The sequence below is a fragment of the Pleurodeles waltl genome, chromosome 6 (assembly GCF_031143425.1).
Source record: "Pleurodeles waltl isolate 20211129_DDA chromosome 6, aPleWal1.hap1.20221129, whole genome shotgun sequence".
Classification (NCBI taxonomy): Eukaryota; Metazoa; Chordata; class Amphibia; order Caudata; family Salamandridae; genus Pleurodeles; species Pleurodeles waltl.
This window is the reverse complement of record NC_090445.1, coordinates 79,188,601-79,209,460: the sequence shown is the minus strand read 5'-3', so window position 1 is coordinate 79,209,460 and position 20,860 is coordinate 79,188,601. Positions and strand designations below refer to the sequence as shown.

At 50.9% G+C, this 20,860-nt stretch overlaps 4 non-coding genes across 4 annotated transcripts; all 4 read right to left on the bottom strand.

Moving 5' to 3' along the window:
- Positions 1–2,282: 2,282 nt before the first annotated feature.
- Positions 2,283–2,355, bottom strand: TRNAK-CUU (transfer RNA lysine (anticodon CUU)). Its single transcript has one exon. It is a non-coding gene; the product is annotated as a tRNA-Lys (tRNA).
- A 3,198-nt stretch (positions 2,356–5,553) lies between these two features.
- On the bottom strand, positions 5,554–5,626 carry TRNAR-CCU (transfer RNA arginine (anticodon CCU)). Its single transcript has one exon. It is a non-coding gene; the product is annotated as a tRNA-Arg (tRNA).
- Positions 5,627–9,628: 4,002 nt separating this feature from the next.
- TRNAK-UUU (transfer RNA lysine (anticodon UUU)) lies at positions 9,629–9,701 on the bottom strand. Its single transcript has one exon. It is a non-coding gene; the product is annotated as a tRNA-Lys (tRNA).
- A 10,847-nt stretch (positions 9,702–20,548) lies between these two features.
- TRNAK-UUU (transfer RNA lysine (anticodon UUU)) lies at positions 20,549–20,621 on the bottom strand. The gene has a single exon. It is a non-coding gene; the product is annotated as a tRNA-Lys (tRNA).
- Between the last annotated feature and the right edge of the window lie 239 nt (positions 20,622–20,860).

Here is a 20,860-nt window from a genome sequence, read left to right as displayed (position 1 = left end):
TGGGGTTGGGGGTGTGATGAAGAAGGTTGAAGTGCTGGTGTTTATTGTTAAACATTTGGTCCTTCGATGCCCGTCTTGCAGCAGCGTCTCCCTGATGTCTGTTGAGGAGGTCCGTGCTGCTGAGGGTGTTGTGATAAATGTCCAGTAGAGAAGATTGTGAACTCTTCCTCTATCGCGAGGTGGCAGTCAGCCTCCAGAGCCGTGTTCCAGAGGCATGCCGTGGGCTGCCGGAATGGCCGAGCGGTGTAAGGTGCCACATTCAAAAGCAGTATTTTCCCCAGTCCTGTGATCAAATCCCACTGCCGACATAAAGTAGTTTTCATACCTTCTTTAATCATAACACCAGCGGGGATGAGTCCTTAAACTCCTCTTTTTGAAAGGATGGGGGGGGACAGGACGGACCGGAGCGGACTCCGAGCTCGCTGTAAGCACGGGCGGCTCAGGCTAGGAAAGGGTGCAGAAAAGGCTCGGCCTAGGACCGTTCCCAGCGGCGCTTCCCAGGGCGGGAAGTGCTGCGTTGTGTGGAGTCCTGTGGGAATCGTGAGGCAAACTGCAGGATGTGTGTGTGTGTAGTATTAAGCCTCAGCGAAATATCTGAAAAAGGTGAGTTAATGTTAAACCTGAAAATGGAGAAGCCTTTAAAAAGCATCACGCCCAACTTGGGGCTCGAACCCACAACACTGAGATTAAGAGTCTCATGCTCTACCGACCGAGCTAGCCAGGCTGCTGTGCCTATGTTATTTCACACACCCTCTGTGTGTTCTTTGTGAGGAAGTAGAGTGTGGTTATCCCAGGAGGCCCCTTTGTTTCATTTTCTCTGCTGCTGACTCGACACAGGCACCTTTCTCTTTCTCCATCTCTCGCTCTACCCCAGTCTTATGTCCCCATCAGTCTCTCTGGAGCTCACTCTGGTACATACATGCATCTGTCCTCTCAACCTGTCTCTGGGCACATACTTAAATGTCCAGTAGAGAACAGTGTGAACTCTCCCTGTGTCGCGAGGTGGCAGTCAGCCTCCAGAGCCGTGTTCCGTAGGCTGCCGGAATGGCCGAGCGGTGTAAGGCGCCACATTCAAGAGCAGTATCTTCCCGAGTCCCGTGGTCAAATCCCGCTGCTGACATAAAGTAGTTTTCATACCTACTTTAATCATAACACCAGCGGGGATGAGACTTTAAACTCCTCTTTTTGAAAGGATGGGGGGTGACAGGACGGACCGGAGCGGACTCCGAGCTCGCTGTAAGCACGGGCGGCTCAGGCTAGGAAAGGGCGCAGGAAAGGCTCGGCCTAGGACCACTTCCAGTGGCGACTCCCAGGGCGGGAAGTGTTGCGTAGTGTGGAGTCCTGTGGGAATCGTGAGGCAAACTGCAGGATGTGTGTGTGTGTGTGTAGTTTTAAGCCTCAGCAAAATATCTGAAAAAGGTGAGAGTTAATGTTAAACCCGAAAATGGAGAAGCCTTTAAAAAGCATCACGCCCAACGTGGGGCTCAAACCCACGATCCTGATATTAAGAGTCTCATGCTCTACCGACTGAGATAGTCGGGCTGCTGTGCCTATGGCATTTCACACAGCCTCTATGTGTTCTTTGTGAGGAAGTAGTGTGTGGTTATCCCAGGAGGCTCCTTTGTTTCATTTTCTCTGCTGCTGACTCGACACAGGCACCTTTCTCTTTCTCCATCTCTCGCTCTACCCCAGTCTTATGTCCCCATCAGTCTCTCTGGAGCTCACTCTGGTACGTACATGCATCTGTCCTCTCAACCTGTCTCTGGGCACATACTTAAATGTCCAGTAGAGAACAGTGTGAACTCTACCTGTTTCGCGAGGTGGCAGTCAGCCTCCAGAGCCATGTTTTGGAGGCTGCCGGAATGGCTGAGCGTTGTAAGGTGCCACATTCAAGAGCAGTATCTTCCCCAGTCCTGTGATCAAATCCCGCTGCCGACATAAAGTAGTTTTCATACGTACTTTAATCATAACACCAGCGGGGATGAGACCTTAAACTCCTCTTTTTGATAGGATTGGGGGGGACAGGACGGACCGGAGCGGACTCGGAGCTCGCTGTAAGCACGGGCAGCTCAGGCTAGGAAAGGGCGCAGGAAAGGCTCGGCCCAGTACCGCTCCCAGTGGCGCCTCCCAGGGCGGGAAGTGCTGCGTTGTGTGGAGTCCTGTGGGAATCGTGAGGCAAACTGCAGGATGTGTGTGTATGTAGTTTTAAGCCTCAGCGAAATATCTGAAAAAGGGGAGAGTTAATGTAAACCCGAAAATGGAAAAGCCTTTAAAAAGCATCACGCCCAACGTGGGGCTCGAACCCACAACCCTGAGATTAAGAGTCTCATGCTCTACCAACTGAGCTAGTCAGGCTGCTGTGCTTATGTCATTTCACACAGCCTCTGTGTGTTCTTTGTGAGGAAGTAGTGTGTGGTTATCCCAGGAGGCTCCTTTGTTTCATTTTCTCTGCTGCTGACTCGACACAGGCACCTTTCTCTTTCTCCATCTCTCGCTCTACCCCAGTCTTATGTCCCCATCAGTCTCTATGGAGCTCTTTCTGGTACATACATGCATCTGTCCTCTCAACCTGTCTCTGGGCACATACTTAAATGTCCAGTAGAGAACAGTGTGAACTCTCCCTGTTTCGCAAGGTGGCAGTCAGCCTCCAGAGCAGTGATCTGGAGGCTGCCGGAAGGGCCGAGCGGTGTAAGGTGCCACATTCAAGATCAGTATATTCCCCAGTCCCGTAATCAAATCCCGCTGCTGACATAAACTAGTTTTCATACCTACTTTAATCATAACACCAGCGGGGATGAGACCTTAAACTCCTCTTTTTGAATGGATGGGGGGGGGAACAGGACGGACCGGAGCGGACTCCCACCTCGCTGTAAGCACAGGCGGCTCAGGCTAGGAAAGGGCGCAGGAAAGGCTCGGCCTAGGACCGCTCCCAGCGGCGCCTCCCAGGGCGGGAAGTGCTGCGTTGTGTGGAGTCCTGTGGGAATCGTGAGGCAAACTGCAGGATGTGTGTGTGTGTGTAGTTTTAAGCCTCCGCGAAATATCTGAAAAAGGTGAGAGTTCATGTTAAACGCGAAAATGGAGAAGCCTTTAAAAAGCATCACACCCAACGTGGGGCTCCAACTCACGACCCTGAAATTAAGAGTCTCATGCTCTATCAACTGAGCTAGCCGGGATGCTGTGCTTATGTCATTTCACACACCCTCTGTGTGTTCTTTGTGAGGAAGTAGTGTGTGGTTATCCCAGGAGGCCACTTTGTTTCATTTTCTCTGCTGCTGACTCGACACAGGCACCTTTCTCTTTCTCCATCTCTCGCTCTACCCCAGTCTTATGTCCCCATCAGTCTCTCTGGAGCTCACTCTGGTACATACATGCATCTGTCCTCTCAACCTTTCTCTGGGCACATACTTAAATGTCCAGTAGAGAACAGTGTGAACTCTCCCTGTTTTGCGAGGTGGCAGTCAGCCTCCAGAGCCGTGTCCCGGAGGCTGCCGTAATGGCCGAGCGGTGTAAGGTGCCACATTTAAGAACAGTATCTTCCCCAATCCCGTGATCAAATCCTGCTGCTGACATAAAGTAGTTTTCATACCTACTTAATTCATAACGCCCGCGGATGAGACCTTAAACTCCTCCTTTTTGAAAGGATGGGTGGGAGGGGGTGGGGGGCAGGACGGACCGCACTCTGAGCTCGCTGTAAGCACGGGCGGCTCAGGCTAGGAAAGGGTGCAGGAAAGGCTCGGCCTAGGACCGCTCCCTGCGGCGCCTCCCAGGGCGGGAAGTGCTGCGTTGTGTGGAGTCCTGTGGGAATAGTGAGGCAAACTGCAGGATGTGTGTGTGTGTAGATTCAAGCCTCAGCAAAATATCTGAAAAAGGTGAGAGTTAAAGTTAAACCCAAAAATGGAGAAGCCTTTGAAAAGCATCACGCCCAACGTGGGGTTCGAACCCACACCCCTGAGATTAAGAGTCTCATGCTCTACTGACTGAGCTAGCCAGGGTGCTGTGCCTATGTCATTTCACACACCCTCTGTGTGTTCTTTGTGAGGAAGTAGTGTGTGGTTATCCCAGGAGGCCCCTTTGTTTCATTTTCTCTGCTGCTGACTCGACACAGGCACCTGACTCTTTCTCCATCTCTCGCTCTACCCCAGTCTTATGTCCCATCAGTCTTTCTGGAGCTCACTCTTGTACATACATGCATCTGTCCTCTCAACCTTTCTCAGGGCACATACTTAAATGTCCAATAGAGAACAGTGTGAATTCTCCCTGTTTCGCGAGGTGGCAGTCAGCCTCCAGAACAGTGTTCTGGAGGCTGCCGGAATGGCCGAGCGGTGTAAGGCGCCACATTCAAGAGCAGTATTTTTTCCCAGTCCTGTGATCAAATCCCGCTGCCGACATAAAGTAGTTTTCATACCTACTTTGATCATAACACCAGCGGGGATGAGACTTTAAACTCCTCTTTTTGAAAGGATGGGGGGGGACAGGACGGACCGGAGCGGACTCCGAGCTCGCTGTAAGCACGGGCGGCTCAGGCTAGGAAAGGGCGCAGGAAAGGCTCGGCCTAGGACCGCTCCCAGCGGCGCCTCCCAGGGTGGGAAGTGCTGCGTTATGTGGAGTCCTGTGGGAATCGTGAGGCAAACTGCAGGATGTGTGTGTGTGTGTAGTTTTAAGCCTCAGCGAAATATCTGAAAAAGGTGAGAGTTAATGTTAAACCCGAAAATGGAGAAGCCTTTAAAAAGCATCAAGCCCAATGTGGGACTCGAGCCCACAACCCTGAGATTAAGAGTCTCATGCTCTAACGACTGAGCTAGCCAGGCTGCTGTGGATATGACGTTTCACTCACCCTCTGTGTGTTCTTTGTGAGGAAGTAGTGTGTGGTTATCCAAGGAGGCCCCTTTGTTTCATTTTCTCTGCTGCTGATTCGACACAGGCACCTTTCTCTTTCTCCATCTCTCGCTCTACCCCAGTCTTATGTCCCCATCAGTCTCTCTGGAGCTCACTCTGGTACATACATGCATCTGTCATCTCAACCTGTCTCTGGGCACATACTTAAATGTCCAGTACAGAACAGTGTGAACTCTCCCTGTTTCGCGAGGTGGCAGTCAGCCTCCAGAGATGTGTTCCGGAGGCTGCCGGAATGGGCGAGCGGTGTAAGGCGCCACATTCAAGAGCAGTATCTTGCCCAGTCCAGTGATCAAATCCTGCTGCTGACATAAAGTAGTTTTCATATCTACTTTAGTCATAACACCAGCGGGGATGAGACCTTAAACTCCCCTTTTTGAAAGGATGGGTGGGGACAGGACGGACCGGAGCGGACTCCGAGCTCGCTGTAAGCACGGGCGGGTCAGGCTAGGAAAGGGCGCAGGAAAGGCTCGGCCTAGGACCCCTCCCAGTGGCGCCTCCCAGGGCGGGAAGTGCTGCGTTGTGTGGAGTCCTGTGGGAATCGTGAGGCAAATTGCAGGATGTGTGTGTGTGTGTGTAGTTTTAAGCCTCAGCGAAATATCTGAAAAAGGTGAGAGTAAATGTTAAACCCGAAAATGGAGAATCTTTTAAAAAGCATCATGCCCAACGTGGGGCTCGAGCCCACAACCCTGAGATTAGGAGTCTCATGCTCTACCGACTGAGCTAGCCAGGCTGCAGTGCCTATATCATTTCACACACCCTCTGTGTGTTCTTTGTGAGGAAGTAGTGTGTGGTTATCCCAGGAGGCCCCTTTGTTTCATTTTCTCTGCTACTGATTCGACACAGGCACCTTTGTCTTTCTCCATCTCTCTCTCTACCCCAGTCTTATGTCCCCATCAGTCTCTCTGGAGCTCACTCTGGTACATACATGCATCTGTCCTCTCAACCTGTCTCTGGGCACATACTTAAATGTCCAGTAGAGAACAGTGTGAACTCTCCCTGTTTCGCAAAGTGGCAGTCAGCCTCCAGAGCCGTGTTCCGGAGGCTGCCGGAATGGCTGAGCGGTGTAAGGCGCAACATTCAAGAGCAGTATCTTCCCCAGTCCCGTGATAAAATCCCACTGCCGACATAAAGTAGTTTTCATACCTACTTTAATCATAACACCAGCGGGGTTTGAGACCTTAAACTCCTCTTTTTGAAAGGATGGGGGGGGACAGGACGGACCAGAGCGGACTCCTAGCTCGCTGTAAGCACGGGCGGCTCAGGCTAGGAAAGGGCGCAGGAAAGGGTCGGCCTAGGATAGCTCCCAGCGGCGCCTCCCAGGGCGGGAAGTGCTGCGTTGTGTGGAGTCCTGTGGGAGTCGTGAGGCAAACTGCAGGATGTGGGCGTGTGTGTAGTTTTAAGCCTCAGCGAAGTATCTGAAAAAGGTGAGAGTTAGTGTCAAACCCGAAAATGGAGAAGCCTTTAAAAAGCATCACGCCCAACGTGTGGCTCGAACCCATGACCCTGAGATTAAGAGTCTCATGCTCTACCGACTGAGCTAGCCAGGCTGCTGCTCCTATGTCATTTCACACACCCTCTGTGTGTTCTTTGTGAGGAAGTAGTGTGTGGTTATCCCAGGAGGCCCCTTGGTTTCATTTCCTCTGCTGCTGACTCGACACAGGCACCTTTCTCTTTCTCCATCTCTCGCTCTACCCCAGTCTTATGTCCCCATCAGTCTCTCTGGAGCTCACTCTGGTACATACATGCACCTGTCCTCTCAACCTGTCTCTGGGCACATACTTAAATGTCCAGTAGAGAACAGTGTGAACTCTCCCTGTTTCTCGAGGTGGCAGTCAGCCTCCAGAGCCATGTTCCGGAGGCTGCCGGAATGGCCGAGCGGTGTAAGGTGCCACATTCATGAGCAGTATTTTCCCCAGTCCCGTGATCCCATCCCGCTGCCGACATAAAGTAGTTTTCATACCTACTTTAATCATAACACCAGCGGGGATGAGACCTTGAACTCCTCTTTTTGAAAGGATGGGGGGGGACAGGACGGACCGGAGCGGACTCCGAGCTCGCTGTAAGCACGGGCGGCTCAGGCTAGGAAAGGGCGCAGGAAAGGCTCGGCCTAGGACCGCTCCCATCGGCGCCTCCCAGGGCGGGAAGTGCTGCTTTGTGTGGAGTCCTGTGGGAATCGTGAGGCAAACTGCAGGATGTGTGTGGGTGTAGTTTTAAGCCTCAGCGAAGTATCTGAAAAAGGTGAGAGTTAGTGTCAAACCCGAAAATGGAGAAGCCTTTAAAAAGCATCACCCCCAACGTGGGGCTCGAGCCCACGACCCTGAGATTAAGAGTCTCAAGCTCTACCGACTGAGCTAGGCAGGCTCCTGTGCCTATTTCATTTCACACACCCTCTGTGTGTTCTTTGTGAGGAAGTAGTGTGTGGTTATCCCAGGAGGCCCCTTTGTTTCATTTTCTCTGCTGCTGACTCGGCACAGGCACCTTTCTCTTTCTCCATCTCTCGCTCTACCCCAGTCTTATGTCCCCATTAGTCTCTCTGGAGCTCACTCTGGTACATACATGCATCTGTCCTCTCAACCTGTCGCTGGGCACATACTTAAATGTCCAGTAGAGAACAGTGTGAACGCTCCCTGTTTCGCGAGGTGGCAGTCAGCCTCCAGAGCTGTGTTCCGAAGGCTGCCGGAATGGCCGAGCGGTGTAAGGCGCCACATTCAAGAGCAGTATCTTCCCCAGTCCCATGATCAAATCCTGCTGCCGACATAGAGTAGTTTTCATAACTACTTTAATCATAACACCAGCGGGGATGAGACCTTAAAATCCTTTTTTTGAAAGGATGGGGGGGGACAGGACGGACCGGAGCGGACTCCGAGCTCGCTGTAAGCACGGGCGGCTGAGACTAGGAAAGGGCGCAGGAAAGGCTCGGCCTAGGACCGCTCCCAGCGGCGCCTCCCAGGGCGGGAAGTGCTGCGTTGTGTGGAGTCCTGTGGGAATCGTGAGGCAAACTGCAGGATGTGTGTGTGTGTGTAGTTTTAAGCCTCAGCGAAATATCTGAAACAGGTGAGAGTTAATGTTAAACCCGAAAATGGAGAAGCCTTTAAAAAGCTTCACGACGAACGTGGGGCTCGGACCCACGACCCTGAGATTAAGAGTCTCATGCTCTACCGACTGAAATAGCCGGGTTGCTGTGCCTATGTCATTTCACACACCCTCTGTGTGTTCTTTGTGAGGAAGTAGTGTGTGGTTATCCCAGGAGGCCCCTTTGTTTTATTTTCTCTGCTGCTGACTCGACACAGGCACCTTTCTCTTTCTCCATCTCTCGCTCTACCCCAGTCTTATGTCCCCATCAGACTCTCTGGAGCTCACTCTGGTACATGCATGCATCTGTCGTCTCAACCTGTCTCTGGGCACATACTTAAATGTCCAGTAGAGAACAGTGTGAACTCTCCCTGTTTTGCGAGGTGGCAGTCAGCCTCCAGAGCCGTGTTCTGGAGGCTGCCGGAATGGCCGAGTGGAGTAAGGTGCCACATTCTAGTGCAGTTTCTTCCCCAGTCCCATGATCAAATCCCGCTGCTGACATAAGGTAGTTTTCATACCTACTTTAATCATAACACCAGCGGGGATGAGACCTTAAACTCCTCTTTTTGAAAGGATGGGGGGGGACAGGACGGACCGGAGCGGACTCCGAGCTCGCTGTAAGCACCGGCGGCTCAGGCTAGGAAAGGGCGCAGGAAAGGCTCGGCCTAGGACCGCTCCCATCGGCACCTCCCAGGGCGGGAAGTGCTGCTTTGTGTTGAGTCCTGTGGGAGTCGTGAGGCAAACTGCAGGATGTGGGCGTGTGTGTAGTTTTAAGCCTCAGCGAAGTATCTGAAAAAGGTGAGAGTTAGTGTCAAACCCGAAAATGGAGAAGCCTTTAAAAAGCATCACGCCCAACGTGTGGCTCGAACCCATGACCCTGAGATTAAGAGTCTCATGCTCTACCGACTGAGCTAGCCAGGCTGCTGCTCCTATGTCATTTCACACACCCTCTGTGTGTTCTTTGTGAGGAAGTAGTGTGTGGTTATCCCAGGAGGCCCCTTGGTTTCATTTTCTCTGCTGCTGACTCGACACAGGCACCTTTGTCTTTCTCCATCTCTCGCACTACCCCAGTCTTATGTCCCCATCAGTCTCTCTGGAGCTCACTCTGGTACATACATGCATCTGTCCTCTCAACCTGTCTCTGGGCACATACTTAAATGTCCAGTAGAGAACAGTGTGAACTCTCCCTGTTTCTCGAGGTGGCAGTCAGCCTCCAGAGCCACGTTCCGGAGGCTGCCGGAATGGCCGAGCGGTGTAAGGCGCCACATTCATGAGCAGTATTTTTCCCAGTCCTGTGATCCCATCCCGCTGCCGACATAAAGTAGTTTTCATACCTACTTTAATCATAACACCAGCGGGGATGAGTCCTTAAACTCCTCTTTTTGAAAGGATGGGGGGGGACAGGACGGACCGGAGTGGACTCCGAGCTCGCTGTAAGCACGGGCGGCTCAGGCTAGGAAAGGGCGCAGGAAAGGCTCGGCCTAGGACCGCTCCCATCGGCGCCTCCCAGGGCGGGAAGTGCTGCTTTGTGTGGAGTCCTGTGGGAATCGTGAGGCAAACTGCAGGATGTGTGTGTGTAGTTTTAAGCCTCAGCGAAGTATCTGAAAAAGGTGAGAGTTAGTGTCAAACCCGAAAATGGAGAATCCTTTAAAAAGCATCACGCCCAACGTGGGGCTCGAACCCACGACCCTGAGATTAAAAGGCTCATGCTCTACCGACTGAGCTAGCCAGGCTGCTGCTCCTATGTCATTTCACACACCCTCTGTGTGTTCTTTGTGAGGAAGTAGTGTGTGGTTATCCCAGGAGGCCCCTTGGTTTCATTTTCTCTGCTGCTGACTCGACACAGGCACCTTTCTCTTTCTCCATCTCTCGCTCTACCCCAGTCTTATGTCCCCATCAGTCTCTCTGGAGCTCACTCTGGTACATACATGCACCTGTCCTCTCAACCTGTCTCTGGGCACATACTTAAATGTCCAGTAGAGAACAGTGTGAACTCTCCCTGTTTCTCGAGGTGGCAGTCAGCCTCCAGAGCCATGTTCCGGAGGCTGCCGGAATGGTCGAGCGGTGTAAGGCGCCACATTCATGAGCAGTATTTTCCCCAGTCCCGTGATCCCATCTCGCTGCCGACATAAAGTAGTTTTCATACCTACTTTAATCTTAACACCAGCGGGGATGAGACCTTAAACTCATCTTTTTGAAAGGATGGGGGGGGGACAGGACGGACTGGAGCAGACTCCGAGCTTGCTGTAAGCACGGGCGGCTCAGGCTAGGAAAGGGCGCAGGAAAGGCTCGGCCTAGGACCGCTCCCAGCGGCCCCTCCCAGGGCGGGAAGTGCTGCATTGTGTGGAGTCCTGTGGGAATCGTGAGGCAAACTGCAGGATGTGTGTGTGTGTAGTTTTAAGCCTCAGCGAAATATCTGAAAAAGGTGAGAGTTAATGTTAAACCCGAAAATGGAGAAGCCTTTAAAAATCATTACGCCCAACGTGGGGCTCGAACCCACGACCCTGCGATTAAGAGTCTCATGCTCTACCGACTGAGCTAGCCAGGTTGCTGTGCTTATATCATTTCACACACCCACTGTGTGTTCTTTGTGAGGAAGTAGTGTGTGGTTATCCCAGGAGGCCCCTTTGTTTCATTTTCTCTGCTGCTGACTCGACACAAGCACCTTTCTCTTTCTCCATCTCTCGCTCTACCCCAGTCTTATGTCCCCGTCAGTCTCTCTGGAGCTCACTCTGGTACATACATGCATCTGTCCTCTCAACCTGTCTCTGGGCACATACTTAAATGTCCAGTAGAGAACAGTGTGAACTCTCCCTGTTTCGCGAGGTGGCAGTCAGCCTCCAGAGCCGTGTTCCGGAGGCTGACGGAATGGCCGAGCGGTGTAAGGCTCTACATTCAAGAACAGTATCTTCCCCAGTCCTGTGATCAAATCCCACTGATGACATAAAGTAGTTTTTATACCTACTTTAATCATAACACCAGCGGGGATGAGACCTTAAACTCCTCTTTTTGAAAGGATGGGGGGGGACAGGACGGACCAGAGCGGACTCCGAGCTCGCTGTAAGCACGGGCGGCTGAGTCTAGGAAAGGGCGCAGGAAAGGCTCGGCCTAGGACCGCTCCCAGCTGCGCCTCCCAGGGCGGGTACTGCTGCGTTGTGTGGAGTCCTGTGGGAATCGTGAGGCAAACTGCAGGATGTGTGTGTGTGTGTAGTTTTAAGCCTCAGCGAAATATCTGAAACAGGTGAGAGTTAATGTTAAATCCGAAAATGGAGAAGCCTTTAAAAAGCTTCACGCCGAACGTGGGTCTCGGACCCACGACCCTGAGATTAAGAGTCTCATGCTCTACCGACTGAGATAGCCGGGTTGCTGTGCCTATGTCATTTCACACACCCTCTGTGTATTCTTTGTGAGGAAGTAGTGTGTGGTTATCCCAGGAGGCCCCTTTGTTTCATTTTCTCTGCTGCTGACTCGACACAGGCACATTTCTCTTTCTCCATCTCTCGCTCTACCCCAGTCTTATGTCCCCATCAGTCTCTCTGGAGCTCACTCTGGTACATGCATGCATCTGTCGTCTCAACCTGTCTCTGGGCACATACTTAAATGTCCAGTAGAGAACAGTGTGAACTCTCCCTGTTTTGCGAGGTGGCAGTCAGCCTCCAGAGCTGTGTTCTGGAGGCTGCCGGAATGGCCGAGCGGTGTAAGGTGCCACATTCTAGAGCAGTTTCTTCCCCAGTCCCGTGATCAAATCCCGCTGCTGACATAAGGTAGTTTTCATACCTACTTTAATCATAACACCAGCGGGGATGAGACCTTAAACTCCTCTTTTTGAAAGGATGGGGGGGGGGAACAGGACGGACCGGAGCGGACTCTGAGCTCGCTGTAAGCACGGGCGGCTCAGGCTAGGAAAGGGCGCAGGAAAGGCTCGGCCTAGGACCGCTCAAATCGGCGCCTCACAGGGCGGGAAGTGCTGCTTTGTGTAGAGTCCTGTGGGAATCGTGAGGCAAACTGCAGGATGTGTGCGTGTGTGTAGTTTAAAGCCTCAGCGAAGTATCTGAAAAAGGTGGGAGTTAGTGTCAAACCCGAAAATGGAGAAGCCTTTAAAAAGCATCACGCCCAACGTGGGGCTTGAACCCATGACCCTGAGATTAAGAGTCTCATGCTCTACCGACTGAGCTAGCCAGGCTGCTGCTCCTATGCCATTTCACACACCCTCTGTGTGTTCTTTGTGAGGAAGTAGTGTGTGGTTATCCCAGGAGGCCCCTTGGTTTCATTTTCTCTGCTGCTGACTCGACACAGGCACCTTTCTCTTTCTCCATCTCTCGCTCTACCCCAGTCTTATGTCCCCATCTGCCTCTCTGGAGCTCACTCTGGTACATACATGCATCTGTCCTCTCAACATGTCTCTGGGCACATACTTAAATGTCCAGTAGAGAACAGTGTGAACTCTCCCTGTTTCTCGAGGTGGCAGTCAGCCTCCAGAGCCACGTTCCGGAGGCTGCCGGAATGGCCGAGCGGTGTAAGGTGCCACATTCATGAGCAGTATTTTCCCCAGTCCCGTGATCCCATCCCGCTGCCGACATAAAGTAGTTTTCATACCTACTTTAATCATAACACCAGCGGGGATGAGACCTTAAACTCCTCTTTTTGAAAGGATGGGGGGGGACAGGACGGACCGGAGCGGACTCCGAGCTCGCTGTAAGCACGGGCGGCTCAGGCTAGGAAAGGGCGCAGGAAAGGCTCGGCCTAGGACCGCTCCCATCGGCGCCTCCCAGGGCGGGAAGTGCTGCTTTGTGTGGAGTCCTGTGGGAATCGTGAGGCAAACTGCAGGATGTGTGTGGGTGTAGTTTTAAGCCTCAGCGAAGTATCTGAAAAAGGTGAGAGTTAGTGTCAAACCCGAAAATGGAGAAGCCTTTAAAAAGCATCACCCCCAACGTGGGGCTCGAGCCCACGACCCTGAGATTAAGAGTCTCAAGCTCTACCGACTGAGCTAGGCAGGCTCCTGTGCCTATTTCATTTCACACACCCTCTGTGTGTTCTTTGTGAGGAAGTAGTGTGTGGTTATCCCAGGAGGCCCCTTTGTTTCATTTTCTCTGCTGCTGACTCGGCACAGGCACCTTTCTCTTTCTCCATCTCTCGCTCTACCCCAGTCTTATGTCCCCATTAGTCTCTCTGGAGCTCACTCTGGTACATACATGCATCTGTCCTCTCAACCTGTCGCTGGGCACATACTTAAATGTCCAGTAGAGAACAGTGTGAACGCTCCCTGTTTCGCGAGGTGGCAGTCAGCCTCCAGAGCTGTGTTCCGAAGGCTGCCGGAATGGCCGAGCGGTGTAAGGCGCCACATTCAAGAGCAGTATCTTCCCCAGTCCCATGATCAAATCCTGCTGCCGACATAGAGTAGTTTTCATAACTACTTTAATCATAACACCAGCGGGGATGAGACCTTAAAATCCTTTTTTTGAAAGGATGGGGGGGGACAGGACGGACCGGAGCGGACTCCGAGCTCGCTGTAAGCACGGGCGGCTGAGACTAGGAAAGGGCGCAGGAAAGGCTCGGCCTAGGACCGCTCCCAGCGGCGCCTCCCAGGGCGGGAAGTGCTGCGTTGTGTGGAGTCCTGTGGGAATCGTGAGGCAAACTGCAGGATGTGTGTGTGTGTGTAGTTTTAAGCCTCAGCGAAATATCTGAAACAGGTGAGAGTTAATGTTAAACCCGAAAATGGAGAAGCCTTTAAAAAGCTTCACGACGAACGTGGGGCTCGGACCCACGACCCTGAGATTAAGAGTCTCATGCTCTACCGACTGAAATAGCCGGGTTGCTGTGCCTATGTCATTTCACAAACCCTCTGTGTGGTCTTTGTGAGGAAGTAGTGTGTGGTTATCCCAGGAGGCCCCTTTGTTTTATTTTCTCTGCTGCTGACTCGACACAGGCACCTTTCTCTTTCTCCATCTCTCGCTCTACCCCAGTCTTATGTCCCATCAGTCTCTCTGGAGCTCACTCTGGTACATGCATGCATCTGTCGTCTCAACCTGTCTCTGGGCACATACTTAAATGTCCAGTAGAGAACAGTGTGAACTCTCCCTGTTTTGCAAGGTGGCAGTCAGCCTCCAGAGTCGTGTTCTAGAGGCTGCCGGAATGGCCGAGTGGAGTAAGGTGCCACATTCTAGAGCAGTTTCTTCCCCAGTCCCGTGATCAAATCCCGCTGCTGACATAAGGTAGTTTTCATACCTACTTTAATCATAACACCAGCGGGGATGAGACCTTAAACTCCTCTTTTTGAAAGGATGGGGGGGAACAGGACGGACCGGAGCGGACTCCGAGCTCGCTGTAAGCACCGGCGGCTCAGGCTAGGAAAGGGCGCAGGAAAGGCTCGGCCTAGGACCGCTCCCATCGGCACCTCCCAGGGCGGGAAGTGCTGCTTTGTGTTGAGTCCTGTGGGAGTCGTGAGGCAAACTGCAGGATGTGGGCGTGTGTGTAGTTTTAAGCCTCAGCGAAGTATCTGAAAAAGGTGAGAGTTAGTGTCAAACCCGAAAATGGAGAAGCCTTTAAAAAGCATCACGCCCAACGTGTGGCTCGAACCCATGACCCTGAGATTAAGAGTCTCATGCTCTACCGACTGAGCTAGCCAGGCTGCTGCTCCTATGTTATTTCACACACCCTCTGTGTGTTCTTTGTGAGGAAGTAGAGTGTGGTTATCCCAGGAGGCCCCTTGGTTTCATTTTCTCTGCTGCTGACTCGACACAGTCACCTTCTGCACAGAGGAATAATCCAACGGGCTCTTTGTTTGGAGTATGCGGGGCATTGGAAGAGAATATGAGTTACTGATTCTTCTCTGGCACAGCCCATCGGACACATCTTAGAAGAACAACTAAAATTAGACCATTTATAAGTGAGGGAACGCAAAGGAAGAGAGCCCACCCTGAATCTAATGTATAATGAACGAGCAAACGGAGAAGATACTATATCCATATATTGTGCAAATTCATAATGGCATTTAAAATATAGAAAGTTTCCCGTCATGGATGATGACGAGACAGCGGACAATTGGGAAAGTTGAACGTGGAGCCAGAAAGCATCCTTTAGTGTCTGGGTTGCGTTCTTAGGGATAGATAATGGTTCCTTCCAATAGGACCCCAAACCAAGAAGCGAGAGGGTCCTTTCTACATATGCACACCACTTGATTTTGGAGCTAGTGTTATTGGCCATCAAGTTAGCTAGCGCACATCTATAATGGACAAGAGAATCTGATGACCATAAGCGAATCCAGTACAACAGGGGCTTGAGTGCAACGATCTGGCTGATAGAAGGGAGATTTAGGTCCATGCGTATTGGGAGCAGTGGGGTACTGGAAGGAACTCTTAGCAATGACCTTAAAAAAGAGTTCTCCACTTTTATCAAATCATCCAGGCAACAGTGGCCCCACAGTTCAGCTCCATAGATTGCTCCCCCTCTTGCTTGTAGTTTATAAATTTCTACTGCGGGCGTCATGGCAAAGCTAGGAGATCTGGCTGCAAATCTTGCAATGCCACTCGCTCGCTGTTGCAATCGTAAAGTTGCCTTCTGGATGTGGCGCTGCCACTTGTGCGAGTCTTCTAGTTTCAGGCCTAAATAATCAAAATCGCTGACTCTTTCCAGCGCGACACCCTCTAAATAGATAGGTCGTCTCATTCTGCCTTTCCTATCGCCAAACACCATGCACTTGGTTTTTAATCGGTTGATTTCGAGCCCATAATCATTGCAATAGTCGATGAATCTTGAAAGCAGGGTTGAAAGGCCTGTGGCTGTTTGAGAAACCAGCAGGGTGTCATCGGCAAAAAGGAGGCAGGGGATCTTCTGCCCTCCTATTTTAGGCGAGTCGTTAGAGCACTCCATAAGATAAGGGATGCATGCGTTTATGAAGAGAAGGAATAAGGTAGGGGCAAGAACACAACCTTGTCGTACACCTCGGGCAGTAAGAAATTTTTCTGTTAATTCACCTTGTGGGCCCCATCTAATTCTACCATAGTTGCCAGTGTAAAGATCCCTGATAATATTTAAAATAGAGCACGGGACTCCTGTTTTAGACAGAACTTCCCACAGTTTGTGGCGGGGTACTAGATCAAAGGCCGATTTTAGATCTACAAATGCTACATATAGGTGGCCTAAGTCAACATCGACAACTTTCCATTTAATAGAAGTAAAACGAAATATCTGATCTAATGTGCTAATTTTTTCTCTGAAGCCCGCTTGTAGATGATTTAAGATTTGATTTTCAACTAGCCACTTATTCAGCCTGCTCAACAACTGATAACAGAAAATTTTTTGAAGGTTGTCGAGGAGGCTGATGGGTCTATAATTACCCGGGTTGTTCCTCTCTCCTTTCTTATAGATGGGCACTATAATCGCCTCTTTCCATGAGTCAGGATAAGTTCTGCTAGTCAAGATGGCATTAGAAAGTCTGTTAATATATGGGCCCCAGGTGTTCTGGTCCACTTTAAACATGTCAGAGGGGATCCCGTCCATCCCAGGGGCTTTTGCTGCTTTCTGGGCTGCAATGGCCGACACAGTTTCGTTCAGTGTAAAAGGGGGCAAGAGAGACATAGACTCGTCAAAAGTTGTTGGCTCCTCCGAAATTATGTCAGAAATATGACTTGCCAACAATGGACCATACAATTCCTTAAAGTAGGAGAGCCAGATGTCAGGAGAGATATAAGACTCCAGGTGAGATGCGCGGTTCTGATCACCACAGGAAACTAGGAGCCAGAACCGTTTTGAATCATGGACGGTAGCTGCCTCAAGTAAATTGCTCCATAGCCCCTCTTCGTACTCAAATTTACTTTTATTGCAAGTAGAAGCATAATGACGTCTAGCAATGATGATGCCTGATCTGTCCTCGGTCTTTAGCGCAATGGCCAAAGTATTTTTGGCCTCCCTACACCTCTTGTTGAACCATTTAGTATGTGGTCGAATACAGGAAATAGTCAGTGGCCTTGAACGTTTAGTAAACAGCTCTTTCAAAGTAGAAAAAAGGTCCAAATGAAGAGGCAATATTTCTAATGGAGCCAGAATAAGGTTGGTATCAAATAACTGGTGAGAAGAGGTTAGGGCACGCAATTTTCCTTGAAGCTTGTTTGATTGCACAAAGGAGTCCCACCTGACTGTACGCCTATTACTAGACAGCTCCATGGCAGTAGAGGAGACAGGAGGAAGTGCGACCCCTACTAGGAGAGAACTCTTGTATGTGATCTGGAGGGGAGCATGATCACTAGTATGGGGAAGACCCACCTCTAAGTCTAGAATATGGTGCCATAGTCTTAAGTCAAAGAGGATATAATCCAGTTTGTTACTATATGAGCCCCTGAAGAAGGTTGGTCTGGCTGGAATGTCCGCTGGAAAGCGGCCATTACCCAAACGAAGGCCATGGGATATCATGAGGTCCACTATCTGTGAGGCCCTAACGCTTGGTTTATATGAATTTTGCTGGGTAGAATGAAAAGTCACAGGAGGAGGGATATTCCATACACTATCTTCAGACTGCATGACCTCTATGTGATCTGCATTAAGTTCAAGTAGAACGTTAAAGTCACCAGCTATTATGATATGATATTTGAGGCGAAGGTCTGAGATTAAGATATTCAGTAGCTCGACAATGGGAGATCGGTGATTTGAGGGTCCCGGTCTGCTATAAATATTTAGACAAAGGACAGGAGTGCCTGAGGCTGGGTAGATAGCAACGGCCAAAATATCATGGGAATCCACATATATCTCCTTTGTACCACTCCCCTCTATAGATTTTACCCATGTGATTAAACCCCCTGCCGCCCTGCCAGCTAAAGATGGCTTAGCAGGCTTGAAAAAGGAACTATACCCTTGTTTGTATGTACAATGCGTTGCCCATGTTTCCTGGAACATGCAGACGTTAAAATTTCCAACGAGTGCCCCCCACTCAGTGTCAACAAGTTTGCTGTTAATGCCAGCCACATTCCAGGATAAAAGTTTTGCTGTGTGCTGGACACAAGAAATGTTTGAGTTCATGGTAGTATCAACTTGGACGTAACTGGCAACGGGGTTCGCCTTAAATAAACTTGTGGAATTATTAATAGTTCCAGGTTGTGAGTCCGATAAAAGAAGAGAGGCTGGGCAAGGTGAATTAGATGGAAAGTTCATGGCTGCTGTGGCTGTGCAAAGGTTGGTGAAACATAGTCAGTCAATATCCGAAGTAGCCCCAGGATCATGGGTTAGTTGGGCCCTTGAAGCAGGGCGAAAACAGAACTTAGGGGCCAAATCAGGGAGTGGATCTCTCTGGACCTGATGGCCTGTTGGTCTTATGTCTTGAGTAGTTGTAAAATGGTTCGGGGCCAAATTGGCTGATCTAGTGGAAGGATTCACACGCATATAGCTAGCAGTAGGACAGCTAGCTGAAAGAGTAATTGCTGAGGACTTCCTGCGTGTAGACCGTGCTTCCATTTCCATGAGGCCTGCTACCAAATATGGGCTTTTAAGACTAAGTGTTATAAAGTCACTAGGACCAGAGAGACCAGGGGAACCATTAGATCGCTCGACAGATACAATGTCATCATAGATGATTGAGCCACAACCCCTGGTATGTCTCACCCAGTGCAAGACCTTGTTTGTTAGTGAGGCTTTGTCTTCTCTCACGTTTGGAGGCAAAGGTGGAACATTGCACATGTATATGTAGTTGTTGCTAATTAATTTATGATTATGGTATAAAGCTTTGGTAGTATCCCATTTGAAGGGAACATTAGGAAGGAGAGGGGTAGTTCTTCCAAAAGAGGACGTAAGCTGTTTTGCAGGACACTGATCGTCTATGGGACCTGCAGCACAAGCTAGTGGCAGAAGAGGCCCGTTTGGAAAAATGCCTTTTGCAGGTGGTTGCTTGGTAGGCAAAAGGTTTGAGTTAGGCTCGCTAATAGGGGAAGGATATTTGCTTTTAAGAAGGTTGGTGATTTCAAGCAATAATGCTCTAAACTCGCTAACTTCAGACTTGAGGCTACGCACCAATGTGAACAAATCATTTTGTAGAGGAGGACTCACTGTACATGGCAGAGCTGAGACGGCTGGTTGCTGATTGTCCGAATCAATGGATGCCAGCGGAGAAAAACGATTAGAGCATAAAATTGAAGGGTGAGGTGTACAAGCTCTAAGAGCATCTACATCAGAATAGGGTGTAGGGAGGGCAATAGGATCTTGACAAGGCAACGACTGTTGGAGTGGTTGGTGAAATGAGGCGACAGAATGAGAGTTAACAACAGTATGTGAACTAGATGTTAGAAATGGAATAAGCGTGCCAGATTTTGAGCCCTTTCGACTAGGCTTCTCCTTGTTGTTTAGAATCTGATCTACCTCTTCTATTAAATCGTCTATTTCCTTGGCGACATGGCTAGTGTGGGGTAACATAGTCTTATTGATTTTGAGTATTTTGGATTTGCCAGAGCCTAAAGTCGGGCTGTCTTTGGCCTTACGCTTCCCCATTGGCGAATGGTACTATGTCACAATATAGAGGAGAGATTGGGGTACTTCCCTATGCAGAAGGGGCAAATGCCGTGCCTTAGGACCAAGAGGGGTGGCCCAGCCCGGCCTCCTTCGGCCTCTGACGGGCACGGATGGGCCCGCCCTTGGCCCGGGCTTCGCCCGGGCGCGCCCGCGCGCGTCCCGCGAGCGGGAGCGCAAATGAAGAATTTAAAGGGCTCCTGCCCTTTAGCTCCGGTGCTCCGATGTCAGCCCCCAGGTGAGGAGAGTCAGGACAAACCAACAGCGCAACCCGCGTCCCCGCGAGCGGGAGCGCAAATGAAGAATTTAAAGGGCTCCTGCCCTTTAGCTCCGGTGCTCCGATGTCAGCCCCCAGGTGAGGAGAGTCAGGACAAACCAACAGCGCAACCCGCGTCCCCGCGAGCGGGAGCGCAAATGAAGAATTTAAAGGGCTCCTGCCCTTTAGCTCCGGTGCTCCGATGTCAGCCCCCAGGTGAGGAGAGTCAGGACAAACCAACAGCGCAACCCGCGTCCCCGCGAGCGGGAGCGCAAATGAAGAATTTAAAGGGCTCCTGCCCTTTAGCTCCGGTGCTCCGATGTCAGCCCCCAGGTGAGGAGAGTCAGGACAAACCAACAGCGCAACCCGCGTCCCCGCGAGCGGGAGCGCAAATGAAGAATTCAAAGGGCTCCTGCCCTTTAGCTCCGGTGCTCCGATGTCAGCCCCCAGGTGAGGAGAGTCAGGACAAACCAACAGCGCAACCCGCGTACATAAAGTAGTTTTCATACCTACTTTAATCATAACACCAGCGGGGATGAGTCCTTAAACTCCTCTTTTTGAAAGGATGGGGGGGGACAGGACGGACCGGAGTGGACTCCGAGCTCGCTGTAAGCACGGGCGGCTCAGGCTAGGAAAGGGCGCAGGAAAGGCTCGGCCTAGGACCGCTCCCATCGGCGCCTCCCAGGGCGGGAAGTGCTGCTTTGTGTGGAGTCCTGTGGGAATCGTGAGGCAAACTGCAGGATGTGTGTGTGTGTAGTTTTAAGCCTCAGCGAAGTATCTGAAAAAGGTGAGAGTTAGTGTCAAACCCGAAAATGGAGAAGCCTTTAAAAAGCATCACGCCCAACGTGGGGCTCGAACCCACGACCCTGAGATTAAAAGGCTCATGCTCTACCGACTGAGCTAGCCAGGCTGCTGCTCCTATGTCATTTCACACACCCTCTGTGTGTTCTTTGTGAGGAAGTAGTGTGTGGTTATCCCAGGAGGCCCCTTGGTTTCATTTTCTCTGCTGCTGACTCGACACAGGCACCTTTCTCTTTCTCCATCTCTCGCTCTACCCCAGTCTTATGTCCCCATCAGTCTCTCTGGAGCTCACTCTGGTACATACATGCACCTGTCCTCTCAACCTGTCTCTGGGCACATACTTAAATG